The 15,517-nt window shown below is 38.5% G+C and overlaps 1 protein-coding gene and 1 long non-coding RNA gene across 3 annotated transcripts in view; one reads left to right on the top strand and one right to left on the bottom strand.

Moving 5' to 3' along the window:
* ETNPPL (ethanolamine-phosphate phospho-lyase) overlaps positions 1-15,517 on the top strand; it is a 339,765-nt gene that overhangs the window by 143,608 nt on the left and 180,640 nt on the right. The gene's annotated exons all lie outside the window — the stretch shown is intronic.
* The window catches only part of LOC128080012 (uncharacterized), a 35,825-nt gene continuing 31,847 nt past the window's right edge, over positions 11,540-15,517 (bottom strand). For both annotated transcript variants that reach the window (XR_008206434.1, XR_008206433.1), the window contains exon 3: positions 11,540-11,637. This is a non-coding gene — a long non-coding RNA (uncharacterized LOC128080012). The remainder of the gene's footprint in view (positions 11,638-15,517) is intronic.

Genomic DNA, 15,517 nt, shown 5'->3' with positions numbered 1-15,517 from the left:
TCCAAAGAAGGTAACAATTAGGAGAATTAGACTCCAATTCATCTTACTTTGAGCTACAGTGAAAACACAAACACATGAGTCACTGTATATTTTGGGAATTGCACAAATCTGACCTTATTAGCACAAAGAATAAAAGAGCAACCCTCAATAACATACTCCATGCTACAGATGCTGCAGAAAATCACTGCCAGAGTGCACATGCACTCTCAGACTATGGCTGGCATGTTTCTTCCTTCAAAGACAGTCTTGGTATCAAATACACTAAGAGAGGTTTACCTCAATATATAAGTTATATTACCTCAATATATAGAGGTTTTATATAGCTATAGCTAAGATCTTAGTGTTTATCATCCACCTTTGTCACGTTATACTACTCTTTACAAGAGGCATACACAATCTCGCAAGGTTCTCATGCTCTTCTTTTCACACCACAGAGACATGCCTGCTTCACTTATTAAGGTCAGCTGTGAGTGGATTCACACTGTACGTGGATAACTGCTGGAACTCCAGTCTGTCATGCAATATAAACAACCTGTGTGCTCCTTAGATTTCTATCTAGCTCACATTTCTGATAATTATTTCCAGGTAGAAATGCACTTTACAATTGAAGGCAGGACGTACACATATATGAATATCAGAATTCATGAACAATAATCCCTATTTCACAGCACAGTTTAATTCTACAAACAGGGAGCATTTTTTTGAGAAGTCACATTTAAGAATCCTTCCCCAACAGTGTAGGACCTTTCATGAAGCCTTTACTGGAGTATTAATTGGATTGGGTCCTTGGATGCTACCATATCATCCAAGCTGCAGTATACGACAAATTATACAACAAAACTGATCTAATGTACAGAAGACTTGATCAGCCAGGTCATTAGCTCATACTTTTCACAGCCCTTTTTTCTGTGTTATCTTATGAAAATAAAATTACTGAAGTAGAAAGGAGATAAGAAAATGTGAGCAGGGCTCACAATGGCTAGTCATTAGTGAAATAAACCTTAGTATTCCAAGTTTCTGCATCAAGAGGATTCCTAAAAGAACAGTTTCCCATCTCTCAACATTACTCTCTAATACATCAAGGACTAAATGCTATTTCCAAATAAACTAGGGAGATGTGTGGCTGATGATAGTAACAACAGCAAGAACTAAAACCAAAATATCATGATTATTGAAAAACAGGCTGCTGGAGGAAGTATAAAACATCCAAGTTTTATAGTATAAGAAAAATTCTAAATTGTGGGATTAGAAAAAAAAAGTCTCTCTGCCAGCTATTTATCCTACTAATGTAATTGTAGAGATGTTTGCCAAAGATTAGTGGAGGCAATTCGGTACAGTTGAGTCAAACTGGCTGTTAAAATACAGATGGTTCCCAGCATAGTTGTTTAAACGCCATTTTTAGAAGAGTTTCTTCTTATTGTGTGCATTCTCCTCCTCTCTGCCTCATCCTCTCACCAGGCTCTGACCAGGAAGACCTTGGCTATACCTTCATCCTATACTCCTCATCCCAACACTGGGACTAACTGATGGCAAGGTCAAAATCCTCTCAGAATTCAAAACACCTGAATTTTTCACATCAAACTCAATGTCATAGAGCAAATACAGGAACAGTTAGGTGGCTGAGCCCTGCAGCTCCCATGTCGCAGGGACACAGTCATGCTAGGATGGCTGCAGACAAGTAGGCAATTTATGGCTGGTGTGAAGGTTACCAGAACGGGGGCACACCAAAGCCATCTCATTAACTCTTCAGCCCCCCAATCCAAAGCGTCACACTTCAGCTAAAAGGCACAAATTAGAGGAAAAATAACAACAACACAAAACCCATGAATCTCCTTACCACATAAAAGCTGGGAATAGAGAGAAACTTAGGCAGAATGCCAGCTCCCTGCCACTTTGCAGACAAAGCACATCACACCTTTAGTTTGGAAGGTCATAAATACATTCAAAATGTTGATACTGCAGAGGCCAGTAAGCAGGAACAAGGCAATTTTTTCTTAAACTCGATTGACTGTATCCAACAAGACTGCCATGTTGGCAGTAGGCAAATAGTAGGCTATGGGGGACTTTTCATGGCTTCCCTTCCAATATTAAAGCCTGCTGTAAGCCAAAACACATCTTGAAAGAATGATCTATTTTTATATCTGCATGGATTTGCACGTGTTGCTCTCAAGGCAAGCTATTAACTTAATTTTCTTTTAAATTAACTAACAAATTAGCTAAGCCCTTATTTGACAATTACTGGAGAAATACACCCTATTACCTAAGCATGCAAGGCATTGGCACTGTTGTTTGGGGATATGCAGGACTGGTGGGAAATGTTTAACACAGTCTTCTTCAGTGACTGTCTTGAACCAAAACAAGTACAGCATTTATTGTGAACATTGGATTAGAAAAAAACACCCTTGTCAAAAATATTTCCCAGCCCTCAGTGGCGTCACTCTCCTGCTTCTTCCTCTGCAGATTGTTATCTCTGTGACCAAGAAGAATCAAAGACGGGAAATGAACACTGACATTTTTCAATCCCAGAAGGATGGTGCATGAGAGTGGAACATATCATTACAAGATTGTTACAACTCCTTCCTAGTTCCAATATACCTCCTTCATGCCACCTTCAAAGTTGGCAAACGTATCATTTTGCACAGGTACATCCAGCTAGCTTGCCTTGTAAGTGGTCTGCAAGGTTAACAGCCTTGTCTTAGACCTCCAAACTTCTGCATGGGCTGGAACAGCTATTCCATAATGGGGAAAGCACTGTAGTATTTGATGTACAGGTACAATTCCCTCTATATAACAAGCTCCTTTGTCATTCTGTCCTGACATTCCCCATCTAAAATATAAACCTACTGCATGGAAGTGCAAGTAGAGTCTTGTAGGCACTTCTATTAGAAGAATAGGGCATATAAATCTCTAGGATATAGTTGCATGAGCAGGAGCAAATCTATAAAGATTCTGCAAAGTGCTCTTGGGTCCTATAGCTTAGACTTAATTGCAGCAATTGCCCCTCGTGTATTTTTCATAACACAGTATTCTAAATTTGTTGAAGACTTCAGGGAAGAATTTGGTTTTAATTCAGAGAACATGCCTGCTTAAACCTTGCTCCTGGATGGAGTAATCAGAAGGAATTTGGTTACTTTATTTCTCCCATAACATAAATTATGTGAGCCTAATGTGTTGGTCTTAGAAGTTCCTCCATCTGGAGATGGGACTTTTGCCAATTATGTCATAATTTTTCTTGCCTGAAGTGCCTTGTATTCGTTATATAGGAATCAAAATTCTAAGTAGTTCAGGTGGTGAGTAGATTTCTCTGTGACAATGAAGTATATTTTACTTCAGACTTTTAGGCCAGCTTCCTGCCACTTCATAACAAAAATATGATTAATGATTTGTAAAATCCATATTTTAGAATAGATATAAATTGGGCCATTGCAGTATTTCTGTCTATCTGGAGAATTTTATTCTGTCATTGCTTGACAACGTAATTCTACAGAATAAAATGAGGCTTTGTACTTAGGGAATTTCACTTCTGTGTTAAAATATATATTTACTATATAAAGGTGTAGGAAAGACCTGAATTTAGGAAAAGATTAATAGATTAGATAAGTGCTTTCTTAAAGGATATGCCAAAGCACATTTTACAGATGGAATTGTAGTAGGCATAATCTTACTTTAAATAAAAATAAATGAATGGAGTTTATTTTTACATAGGAATATGAAGAGCAGATTTTTCTAGTGAATAGAAGAAGAGTTTTAGAAATTACACTGAATTCATAGAAATCTGCAATAAAGGAAATCATTAAAACATCGTATCGCCAAATACATGCTCAGGGAGTGTGTGCATGAATATAATAAAATAACATTTAAGTCTTGCTTAGAGATTTTTACCCAGACATCTCAAAGAGCTTTCCTAACATGCGAAATATCATTTTACAGGGGAACAAGGGAGCCAGAGAACAGCAAAGTGATCTTTCAAGGGATCTACTTGGCCAAAGAACACAGCGTGGAAAAGAGTTGTCCTCATTTCCAGTCTGGTTTTATACGTGGGACTTATCATACAGCTTACACTGAAGACAGTATTGTGCTGTATAAAAACTGTGGGGAATTTTTTTGGCTGTGCAACACTAATATATAGCAATGTTTCTGCTGTATTTTTATAGTCTCTTCTCATTGAAGAGAACAGAGGAGACAGTGAGGGGAAAAAACCTCAGAAAGGAAACACTTGACTTTCTGCTAAATAGCAGCTTTGAAGATACTGTAGTTACCTACATGGTAAAGAACCTGCAGACAACTAGGGGTTATCTTTATATTCCTAAAATGTCCTTCACTTTGAAGTCTATAACCTTCATCCAAACCCTTTATGTGTAGCCAAGAAACAAGATGTTTCTCATCTTCTTCTTCTCCCTTTCCACCATCCCACTCTACATTATTTCCATCCCCTTCTGACCAGAAGATGCATCTATGTCATATCCTATACCATATCCTAACTCCCAAAGGCTATCAAACAGAGGCAGCAGCTGCACAGTGCTTGGTAAAATGGCAGCAATGGAAACTTGCATCCATTTCCTGACTCAGCTGCAAGTCAGCAGCTTCTTCCTTCCAGGTGTAGACCAGAAACTCAGACATCTAGGACTGGTAGCTGCAGCATCTTGATGTGAGATGAATAACTTTGGAGATGATTTACTGCTAGATTTTTCCTGGAGCCGGCTAGATTACAAACTGGAAACTCAACACTCACCTCCAACGTCACAAGGCTAGAGAGACAAAGAACTGTGCCATCTCTTGATTTTGCTTAAACTCTACCTGGGTCCTGGTAACCTTGCAGCACTTCTGTGGCAAGGAGTGCACTCTGTAAGCCCCACTGCCACATTTAAATTCTCATACTAAACTCTAGCAAATATACATATATATATAAATAATAAGATCAAGAAGTTTCTATCACAGATAATGCAAGCTGATCATTTATAAAGATGCAGTAAGCCTTGCAGTAAACTGTGCAGCACACTATATTACAAGTAAAACATGGCCTCTGGTATCATTACACATTTCAGACTCTGCACTAACCAAAAGAGCCAGGATCATATCCAAAACAAATTCAACTTTCTCGTAGGAAACAAGATAAAATTTTGTTGCTTGAGTTGTATTTTAATTAAAGTTTTGAATGAATTTGGTGATACCATACAAATTCAAGCCATGCTGAACATAGGGATGTTTTGCTGGCAGCAGCACATATTTTCAAATGGCTCCAAACTATTGGGTATCACAATTTTTATTAAAAATTGGACAAAACTAGAATGTAAGTAGACAGTCTTCTAAAATATGTGTATGTGGGTAACAGTCTTGTAAAACTGAAAGACAGCAGACTAAGACTTCCATTTAAAAATATGCAAAATCTTTTATTGACTCCAATTGGTTGATCAGGCTGTGGAGCAGAATGGTTATCTGCTAACTACTGGGCCCTGGTGGGTCTGGGCTGCCTAACAAACTTCAGAAAAGCATGGAACTTGGAACAGAGCAAGAACATAATTCTCAGTAACATTTCCCCTGTGATTTCTACCTGGCAGCTGAACGCTGGAACTTGAGCTTATATGGAGGATTCAAGTTCAGAAACAGCTCCAAAACCACAAAGCGATTATTTACTGAGTTTGGTTGAAAAAAACCCAAACACTTATATATAGGAAAATACATATGAAATCTGATGGCTTAGCTACACTTAGAAAATTCTTTTCCAGGTACCATAACAGTTATATGAGCATATTGATTTTTGAAGATCTGTACCCTTCAGATGAACAACAAAAGACGTGAGGATAAGGACTGATTCTAGAAAAAAAAAAAAAAAAGGAAAAAAAAAAGGAAAAATTATTTTTGATAACTTAGGATGTATAAGGAACCCAGCAACTTCAATAAATTATAATATAACAGGCTTAATGATCGCACAATAAAGCCCTATGTCAGGCTGAAGCTCTTGCGCCGATCGCAACATGTGAGTGAATGTGACCGAGTCAGAATGCATTACATGCAGAAAGGGAAAGATGCAAAGATAAGATATTAGGACTGAAATCAATACAGGATTCTCTTTTACATATCCCAACAGTCTCATTATCTTCAAAGTAGCTGATATGAATGTAATTAAAGAGCAGAACAAACAGCAAGAGGGAAAAAAAACATAGGGCCCTGTTTCAAGATTCACACTAAAATGGCATAGCACAGGGCTGTACTGTAAATCACAGGATACGCTGTGCCAAACCTAGCAGAATTCTTTTAAAAACAAATAATAGTGACATTTTAAACAATGTAAATTGTATAAAAGCGGGCATCTGCAGTTTAAACACAAATAAGCACCGCCACCAGGGAATAACGTGAAACCACAACAAACAGCACTTGGTGGTGCTGCAGTGTGCTAACACAAACTCTGGTATTGTGTATCTGGATGGTAGAAGTAAACCAGTGTGCCACTCGCAGCAGGTAACCCTTTAAGAAAGAGGAAAGAGGTGCACCAGATGGAGCTGGATACTAAAGCTTAACTGGAGAATGCACAAGTCATCCTTGAGTGATACAGGCCCACGACAGCTCACATCCCAGGCACTGCAGCTGATAGTGGCACCTTGGTGTCCTTATCAAAGTCCAGCTAAAGAAACAGGCGCAGAACACACCAAGAAAAAAAAAACTCCTCTGTGATTTTTCATGAGCTCTAAAGTCCTAAATCCTCACTCTCCTGAACATCCCACAGATACGAATCAAGGGGTCAGTGGATCAATGGGATAATAGCACAGAATGTCCTTAGTGAAGCATCAGCCTCCTATTTCAAATATACATTGCTGAATGCTCCTACCAAGTGCTAGATTAAAATTCACACTAGTGCTAATTGAAGTCATATTTGTGTGTGTGCTGCGTGCTGTTAGGCAGGAGGAGATTTCTTCTCCTGGAGATTAAAACTTCAGTAATGTCTTTTTGTGTTTATACCAGTTTAATGCGAAAGCAAAACGTAATTACACGAAGTTGTTAATGGATTGGATAGCCAGTGTTGCAGTCTAGCTGTGTTCCAATTTTTCCTCTGCTGGCTTTGTGCTGTCTGTTGTCATCTCCTAATTATCTGTTCCTTTTTCAGTTGGCAGCTTTAGTAGTTTGAGGGCATTATTCAAACCCAAATTAATTAGTGTTTTTCAGGAATTGCTTAAAGAGTTTTATTTGGAGCTAGATATGATAACAAAATTTTTTATCAGATGCAAAAGTGAAATATTTTTTTTGGCTGACTTTTGCTGCCAGAAACTGTTCACACTGATCAGCAAGAGGAGAGTAAGCTCTGATGTTGCGAAATGAAACAAGAATTCCTGAAAATGTTCAGCAGCTTATTGGATCCCACATGGCTTTACTTCACTACTTCCCATTTACAGCAGCTTCTGACAGCAGAAAGCTAACGCACTTTTATTGTGAAGGGAACAGGCTCAGGTTTTAACTGGTATACGAATTGCTGAGAAAGATAAGTTCAAGAATATAAGGGAAGAAATACGGCATTAAAATCTCGGCATCTTCACTCGTGCAACCAATGAATGAAACAATAAAGTACACTACAAAGCATATACACAGTGACACATCTACGTAAGTGCTGCAAACCCTTAAGAGCACGGGAGCATCAAATGCCATGCAGCCCTTCTTCCTAATTTGTGCATTGTGTTGATATCAACCACCACAAAAATATACAGCGAAAATTTGTCACAGCACTGCAAGCATTCTAATTGCGCAATGCAATTGCACAAATTGCAAGCATTCTAGTGAGAAAAAATCAGTGAATGCATAGTGTTTCCTGAATCCAATGGTCCTGATGCATCCAGCTCTTTTTTTTTTTTTTTTTTTAATACAGTAAAGCAGGTTGCACAGAGGAATTTATTGCAACACTCATAAAACCTTTTAAAGATGAAAACATCCTCTGTACTCTCTTGAAAACCAATTCTGGGGGGAAAGGCAATGAGAAAAAGGAAAAGAGAGGAAGATGAAGGCAAGACAAACACAAAAAGGGTTAATCTAAAACTAATCAAACCCCATTTTCTTTCTCTGCATCAGAAATCTCTTTTATTTCAGTGATGAATTTATTTTCAAAGACATGCCGATCCTTTTGAGGGGAATTCCGCATCTTACAGCTGTGCAATCTGCCCTGCAGTGTATGCCTTGCTCACCCACCTGCTTTCTGCAAAACACCATGAACTTCCCAGAGCTGAGGTTCTGCCAGTAAAATTGCACTTTGTGCTTGTCGCTGATCTCCAGCAAAGACAATGCCTAACCCATTATATTCTACAGTTAAAGTAGCAAAGAACTGTGTATGAATGAGTTAGCAGACTATTGTTACCTTGCAGAGTGTTATATTGTATTATGTATGGTTTTATGTTAATAATGCATGGTTTTATAGAGCACTTAAAAAGCAGTTTCATTAAACAGTTTCATTTTAAGAATAATTTGTTAAGAATGCAGCTTCTGAAAAAGGTTAAATTCTTGTTCCATATTCAAAGTATAACCCACATGCTGAGAATAAAGGAACAGTCAAATTTTAAACACCTATTACAATTCATGCTTTGAAACATCTCATAAGTCTAGCCTTAAGTACTTCCCATTTGATAGTTACTTTATTTTTGCCTGCTTTTGTTTTCTTCTTCATTCATGTTGTTTTAACAGCATATATTAAAATTTTAATTTCATCTCTATTGTGCATTCAGATGGCAGTGAATTGAACTCTAGCCATTCAAAAGCACATTTTTACTGGGGCAAAATTATGTCCCTTTGTTCTCACTGGGGCAGATGTAGTTTTATTATCATGGGAGACTAAAGACCTGACCCTTGGCACTGAGAAATATTGTGGTAACTTCTGCAAATTCTGACTAGAACGCACTGACTACGATCCTTTGCTAGCAGGCAGAGCACTGAAACATACTGCATCTGGCAGAGGTGTTTGTTTTCAGCTTTCATCTTACGTGTGCATTAGCTACAGAACTGACTATATTGTTGGTAGAACAATGGATCAAGTCCAGGCCTGGCAGATCCTATCTAATGGGCAGGTATATCAATTGGAAAGCACACATTCATTTTAAGAAAAATACCAAAGCTAAGACAGTCGCAAGTTACAGCTCCCTTGCTGGTGGAATTAAGCAATCCCCTCCTCCTCAATAACAGCTAATGCAGTCAGCTGCAGGAGCACACACATCATCACCGGGGAGCAAATCCCACTTAACAACGTGCCAGAACACAGGGAGACAAGAATTCCTATGAAGAAAGCCATAATTTATATACAAAGGGAAAAGATGGCAAGTGCAAAAAGATACAATTTTTACCTCAGCCTGAGCTTCTTTCCTTTTTTTAAGACAGAAAGTTGAGACTTTCTTCTCAGCTTCAGCCAACTATTGCTACAAACACACCTGCTAGATTTTGTTATGAACACTGTGATACGTGATGTCTTCCTTCAGCTCCCACATATTAAAGTCCCTCTGTGAGATCCTCTCTTCCCTGCTCCAGAACAGCAAGTTGCTAACCCTCACAGTTGCAGAAGTGACCTCTCAGAGTGACAACAAACTTCCCACTGGGGGTGCTCATCCCATATTCCTCCGGCCCAGGGACTAGAGCAGGGATAGCTGAAAGTGGGCTGTCAATAGGAAGAGCTCGCCAGGCAAACACTGATAACTGCTGGCTGCACCAGCAGGGGATGCCAACATCTAATACCAGCCACCAACACCAGCAAACTCTCAGTGATTTACATCAGGGGTCACGGGATCAAAACTCAGCCTAACCTCTCTACCGTGAAAGAGAAACGTGGCTGACATTTCTCCATAGTAGTTGGTTTTACCAAGAAGAACTTTCAATTCAAATTCACAAAAATCAAACATTTTTACATCTCCCTCCTTCATTTAGACAAACAAAAAAAAATCACCAGAAGAGAAAGGGAAAGAGAGAAAAGAATGTTTTGCTTTCTGATCCAGAAATTTCAATGCCAGCAAACTAGAAAATCATTTGTTTGCTTACAAACTCTGAAAGTGCAATAGATCATAAAATAGTAAATGCAACAGAAAATATGATTCTCTCCAATCTCCACAGCCCCTTTTCAACACATTTTTATAGTCATCTAAAAGACAGTATTCAATTTTTGTTCATACATGCAGACCACTGATGAAGCCTTAGGAAGTTCATGACTGAGTACTTAGGAAGGATCTGGGGTTGAAAATGCCCATTTCAGCTCAATTTACAGGTGCTAATTCTTCAAAAATCTCTCTCATTTTGTAAGAATCTTCATAAAAATGAAATTTTACCTTGTACCAGATGATTCTAAATTTTCTATTTATTTTGGCATCCCTATCAAATAAATCATTTTAACTGAGCTTCAGAAAGATCTCACTTTACATTTTTTACTTCTTTTGTATCTACATTATCCTTTCTTGACTTCTCACAACAAAATTATAAATGTGCCCTTACTAAACACATCCCATGAATACAGCTCATCTGGAATACAAAGAAGCACTTCTAGAATAATAAAGAGTAAGATTTCCAGTTGCATTTTCATATAGCCCACTTCTTTCATTTTCAGCCAATGATAAGGCTCTGCTGACTTCCACGGGAGCCACTAAATGTTCACTGTGCATCAACGTGTGCTGTGGGAAATATAGTCTTCTGTTTTCTCTTGTTAATTGCAATTCCTTTGAACTTAAATTTTCAGGAAAAATAATGATCATGGTGTCATTTGCCCTGCATTTTTTACTTTCAAAGACCCAACATTCCTGCATTTGGAATATTTCAGAAATACATTTAAAAGAAAATTTCCACACTGAGCTTTCTCTGTACTGACCAGGTAGTCATCATGTCTCATTGCAGTGTTTCTGTTCTGCACTGTTGCAGCTGTAAATTCTCTGAAATTCCAGACTTTTTATTCACTTTTTTTTAAAAAAAGTTTGCATTCTAGACTCTAAACAGGAAAAAAAAGCATGCTGAGCATGTGGTAACATAATAAAATTGGAAAACATCCAGAAAATTGTGGTAAGGCTGCCATTAAGAACAATTTCACTCCACTTACTTATTTTAAACTCAAATGCCCTAATTGAATGCACTGCTACTACAAACAATGAAAAAAGTAGAACCGTGATGGTAGACTAATCAGCACCTCACAGTGCCACTTTGAGCGCTTTGATGCATAGAGTTGATTCACCCTTTTTCTCTTTTCTAAATGTCAGAATCTTGTAATGGTCTACAAACAAAAGACACCAGAAATAATCATTCCAGTCCTCGCTGCAGAGAATTCCCAATTGTATTTGCTACGACATTCTCTGTACTTTAAGTTTCCTTGTTCATAAATCTAACAGTGGTTATCATCTTAAAAGGATGTCATTAAGTCAAATGGACGATGTTCAACTCAGATGTTGTTTTTTGCTGCCTATGCAGAAAATTTCCACTAAGTTATGTACTTACAGTTTCTAAGGCACAGCCTCCTATTCTGTCATCATAGCCATAGTATTCATCCTCTCATGCTCTTTCCTCTACTGATTGCATATTAATTGAAAAGATGAACTCTCCTACCTTATCTTCATAATCCTTAGTTCTTCTAGCCCAGTGTCATCTGCACAGGTAATTAACAAGGGTCTTCTGTATTTTCTCATGTCCACAGTGCGTCACCTAGCATAGAGCAGAAGGGAAACAGACATGAATGCAAAGTTGCAAAAACAGGCAGACAAATAACTGCAGAAAACTACTAAGCAGCATCTTCAAATCATCCCTTGTAAATAGCACATAGATATAATGCCATATCCTTAGCCTCTGATCTAAAATCTTTTCCTAGAGAAAGCAGCTTTAAAAAAAAAAAAGCACAGACTCTTCACTGGCACGTGGCTGTGACAGATTTCCTCAGTCTGAGATAATGAGTGGCCACAAGGCCTCATAAGACAAAACTTAAACATCTCTGACGTGACAAGGAACAGTATGGTATCAAAACGGCTGCTAAATTTGAAATTTACACGGTAAGAATGAAGAACATGAAATATATCATGTGAATACAAGTACACACATTTGTTGAGTATTTATAATAAGAGCACTGATGTAAGAAATACAAAAACAAAGGCCTTCAAGGCTCACAAAGAACTGAGGTTCAGGCTGCCTTTGTTAGTAATTCATACTTTTCCCTCTTGGCTCTCTTTGCACAGGAAGACATTTTACATGCACAGTACATTAATTAGACATGTAAAAGAGACCAAGCCTGCCAACTCAACTGCTTTGAGTAGCATTCCACCAGATTTCCAGACAATTAGCAGCTGGAACATCTGGAAATCCCAGACAAATGGCCACCAACCATGCAAAAATTGACTCTGTATCACACAAGTGTCTGATGCATTCCAGGAGTTCAGAGGCATAGACATCATAGGAGGTGCCCAAGCCTCCTGGAGTGTGTCTGAGATATAATGGAGTAGCTGCACATCATGAAGATGCGCACAGGACAGTCATGTGTGCGCAGAGGGGTGCCAGATTTACTGTTCTGGGGCTTGAGACTGGAAGGGAGGATATGGTGACTGTTTCATTGCACAACATCATTCAGACTGTATCTTCCTTTTCTCTAAGACTCCAGCAGCATGCCCCCCCATATGGAGGAGAAGGGCTGAACTTCTACTGTTTGTTGCTATTAATTTGGTGGTGTCAAAGATCAAGTCAAAGGAACTCAAAATAAAACCCTGTAGCTTTTTCCTTCCTTTTTCTCTCTGTCCTAGAGATCTTGTATCTTCTAAGACATCAAGAAGCCACCAAATACAGTTTGCATCCAACTGTCATCGCTATTGAAAAGGTAAGTCAAACTGATTATACAAAATCCTGGTGTTTTCTCAGGTGATTTCAGCATCCTGGCTAAGGTTTTCAAATTGATGCCTAGAATTAGATCCATAAATCTCACCTGCACACTGTCTTTGTTGTCAAATACCCAGTGCTCTCAATACCCAAAAGCTGTTACAAGATGGTTGCTTTTCGAATCAGAACAGCCTGCTGTGTCAAAAACTGAAGAGTTTCTGCAGTGCAAAGCTTACAGTGCTGGTTAACGTCTCTCATGCTGTAGCACTGCCTGAATCCTGGGCCTTTGTATCCAGCTTGTTCCTGATACTGTATTACAGAACAAGAACAATGCACAAGACCTCAGCAACTTGCTGTCTCAAAAGAAACAGCATTCCTACAACTGATTAATCTGCCAAAAAATCTGAAAGGGTCACATCTCTGACTAGAAAGGCTTTTCACTTCAAGGCTTATTCCACAGTTCAGTTCTGATGACAAATGCACAGATGAGGATTTCTCAACTATATAGCTTTCAGTACGGGACAAACCACCCCTATTGTTAGGAGAACGGGAAAAAGAGAAGCCATCTCCTGAAAAGGCTACAATTTCACTTTCAGATTATGTCAGGATGTAGCACTGTAAACGAGCTACCTCTTGGCTATGAGAAGAGAGTCAATATCACACAGGATTTGTTGTTCGTATTCCCAAAGTCACCATGTAGGAGGTTGAACATGACGCACAATGCTAGGGGCATACAGAAAAGTTACTTTCCCTGTCCTTACAGGTGCAAAGGACCATTTCTTTACATCACATCTGAAATGATAGCTAACTGAGTGGAGAGAGAGTGTGAAAGCTATGGTACTTTAACACCACAGGATGCAATGCGGTTCAGGGGGGATAGAGAGGATATGAAGACTGCATGAGTTGCTATTTAGAGAAAAACATACAGGCATGTGCTAAGTTCTGTCCATATCCAAAATCAAACATTTGCCACCCTGTTTATCCAATTACCATCGCATTTTGCTGAGCAGTACTTAACCGAATTTCTTCAATGTTAGGGCCTCGGGAAGAGTCACTTTCCCGGTCAGTTCTTTGATTGCCTTTACTTCCATCCATCCAAACACACTGGATGCCCCCAAACCATTTGGGATCAGCAAACCTGGGCTAAATTTTCTATCTAGTTCATTCACTACTTAAGCAGGGGAAAAAAAAACTTTGCTTGTTCAGCTGACTTAATATTGAGGATAGGCAGTGATCTTCTTCTGCCATGAATATGCTAAAATTAATCCAATTTGCATGGGAACATATAAGCAGTAAATATTTATTCATGATTGGGAGGGAACTGATCCAAGTATGTAAACTAAAGGTAGACATTAAAAAAACAGCATAAACATTGATCACCATAACTTTCCTACAATTAGCTGCCAGGTATAATTAATTTGTGCTTCCAGATATATTAAATCACTAATAAGCATAACATGTTTGAAATAAGAAATAATTAAAAAAAAAAATGCAATTAGGGAGATTCAGTTATTTCAGTTGGGGCAAAGTGACCCTCACACTAATAGCCCAGTAGTTAATGAAGCTGACTTTAAGAGAATTCTTTTTTCTCCCCATGAACACTATCTTTATTTTTTTTCTAAACTTCATACTGAAGCTGCAAAGTTTAATTAACTATGCTTCAGTCTGCAGGAGTAAAAAGTAAGAGAGATGTCAGCAATAGAAACAGCAGTCTGCCAACTCAGGGAGTCATACATTGTGTTACTGTTAAACTAAAGGAGAAGGAGATAAAAAAAACACACTGGCATGTATTTTTACAGACTGTTAGTTGAGAACTGTGAAAGGATGTGCTCCATAGCTGAAATCATTCTTACCCTGCCTAATGATAAGAGTTCAAGAGAGAGGTAAAATTGTCATTCTGCATTGGCAGAATGTTTTGTTTCTGTTTTGTTTTGTTTTTTTTTACTAGACAATAGATCTCTACTTCAGTACAGATGACCTTTACTTCTCAGAGAGATCTCTGTTACCTGAAAAGCACTCCTGGCTTCGGACTTGAGACTGTGTTTGACTAAAAACAGCTCAAAAGCATCATTCAAAGTCAGTATCTCACTGACTTGATGCTCTTCTGCTCAAGGCTCTTAAGCATAGGTCTGCCATGAGCAGGGAGCTTAGAAACGTTGCTTTCAAAGCACACACAGCAACTCTGAGCATTTGTGTGTAGATGAACCAGAAGCACTTTAGCAGCGACTAAGGCCATAGGCAAACACATGAATCAATAATACCTTTTCTTTAGTTTGCTATTGTTCCTCTGCTGAAGATTTATTGCCTTTCCATCAAAGCCATAAGAGTGGACAGTATGAATGTTCTCTTCCTATGTGGGGAACATGGGGAACTTAAAGCAAAGCCAGTTCTTTCATGTACAATGATGCTGGGTTGAGCTGAGTTTCAGAAAATTTTTATCAAAGAATATGAGAAGAATTTATGTGATATGCTCCCCCATTCTGTTCTGCTACAAAAGAGTGCAAAAAGCTGTGGTGCACTTACATCTGTGACAGTTACTTCTACTCTGCCTACAACTTACATCTGGTCAGCTTCAGCATGATTATAAAATCAGCTCATGATTCTTTATCTTGTATGTGCAGGGTATGGATTGGGAAATCACTGCACTGACTATAGAATCAGCATACAATTTTGGACCAACAATTTCTGTTAGTTCTTTCTAGAGTTTAACCTCAGCTTAAAGAAT

The sequence above is a fragment of the Tympanuchus pallidicinctus genome, unplaced genomic scaffold, assembly GCF_026119805.1.
Source record: "Tympanuchus pallidicinctus isolate F22 unplaced genomic scaffold, pur_lepc_1.0 scaffold2, whole genome shotgun sequence".
Classification (NCBI taxonomy): Eukaryota; Metazoa; Chordata; class Aves; order Galliformes; family Phasianidae; genus Tympanuchus; species Tympanuchus pallidicinctus.
Note: the sequence above shows the minus strand (reverse complement) of the source record. Positions and strands in the feature narration are given on the sequence as shown.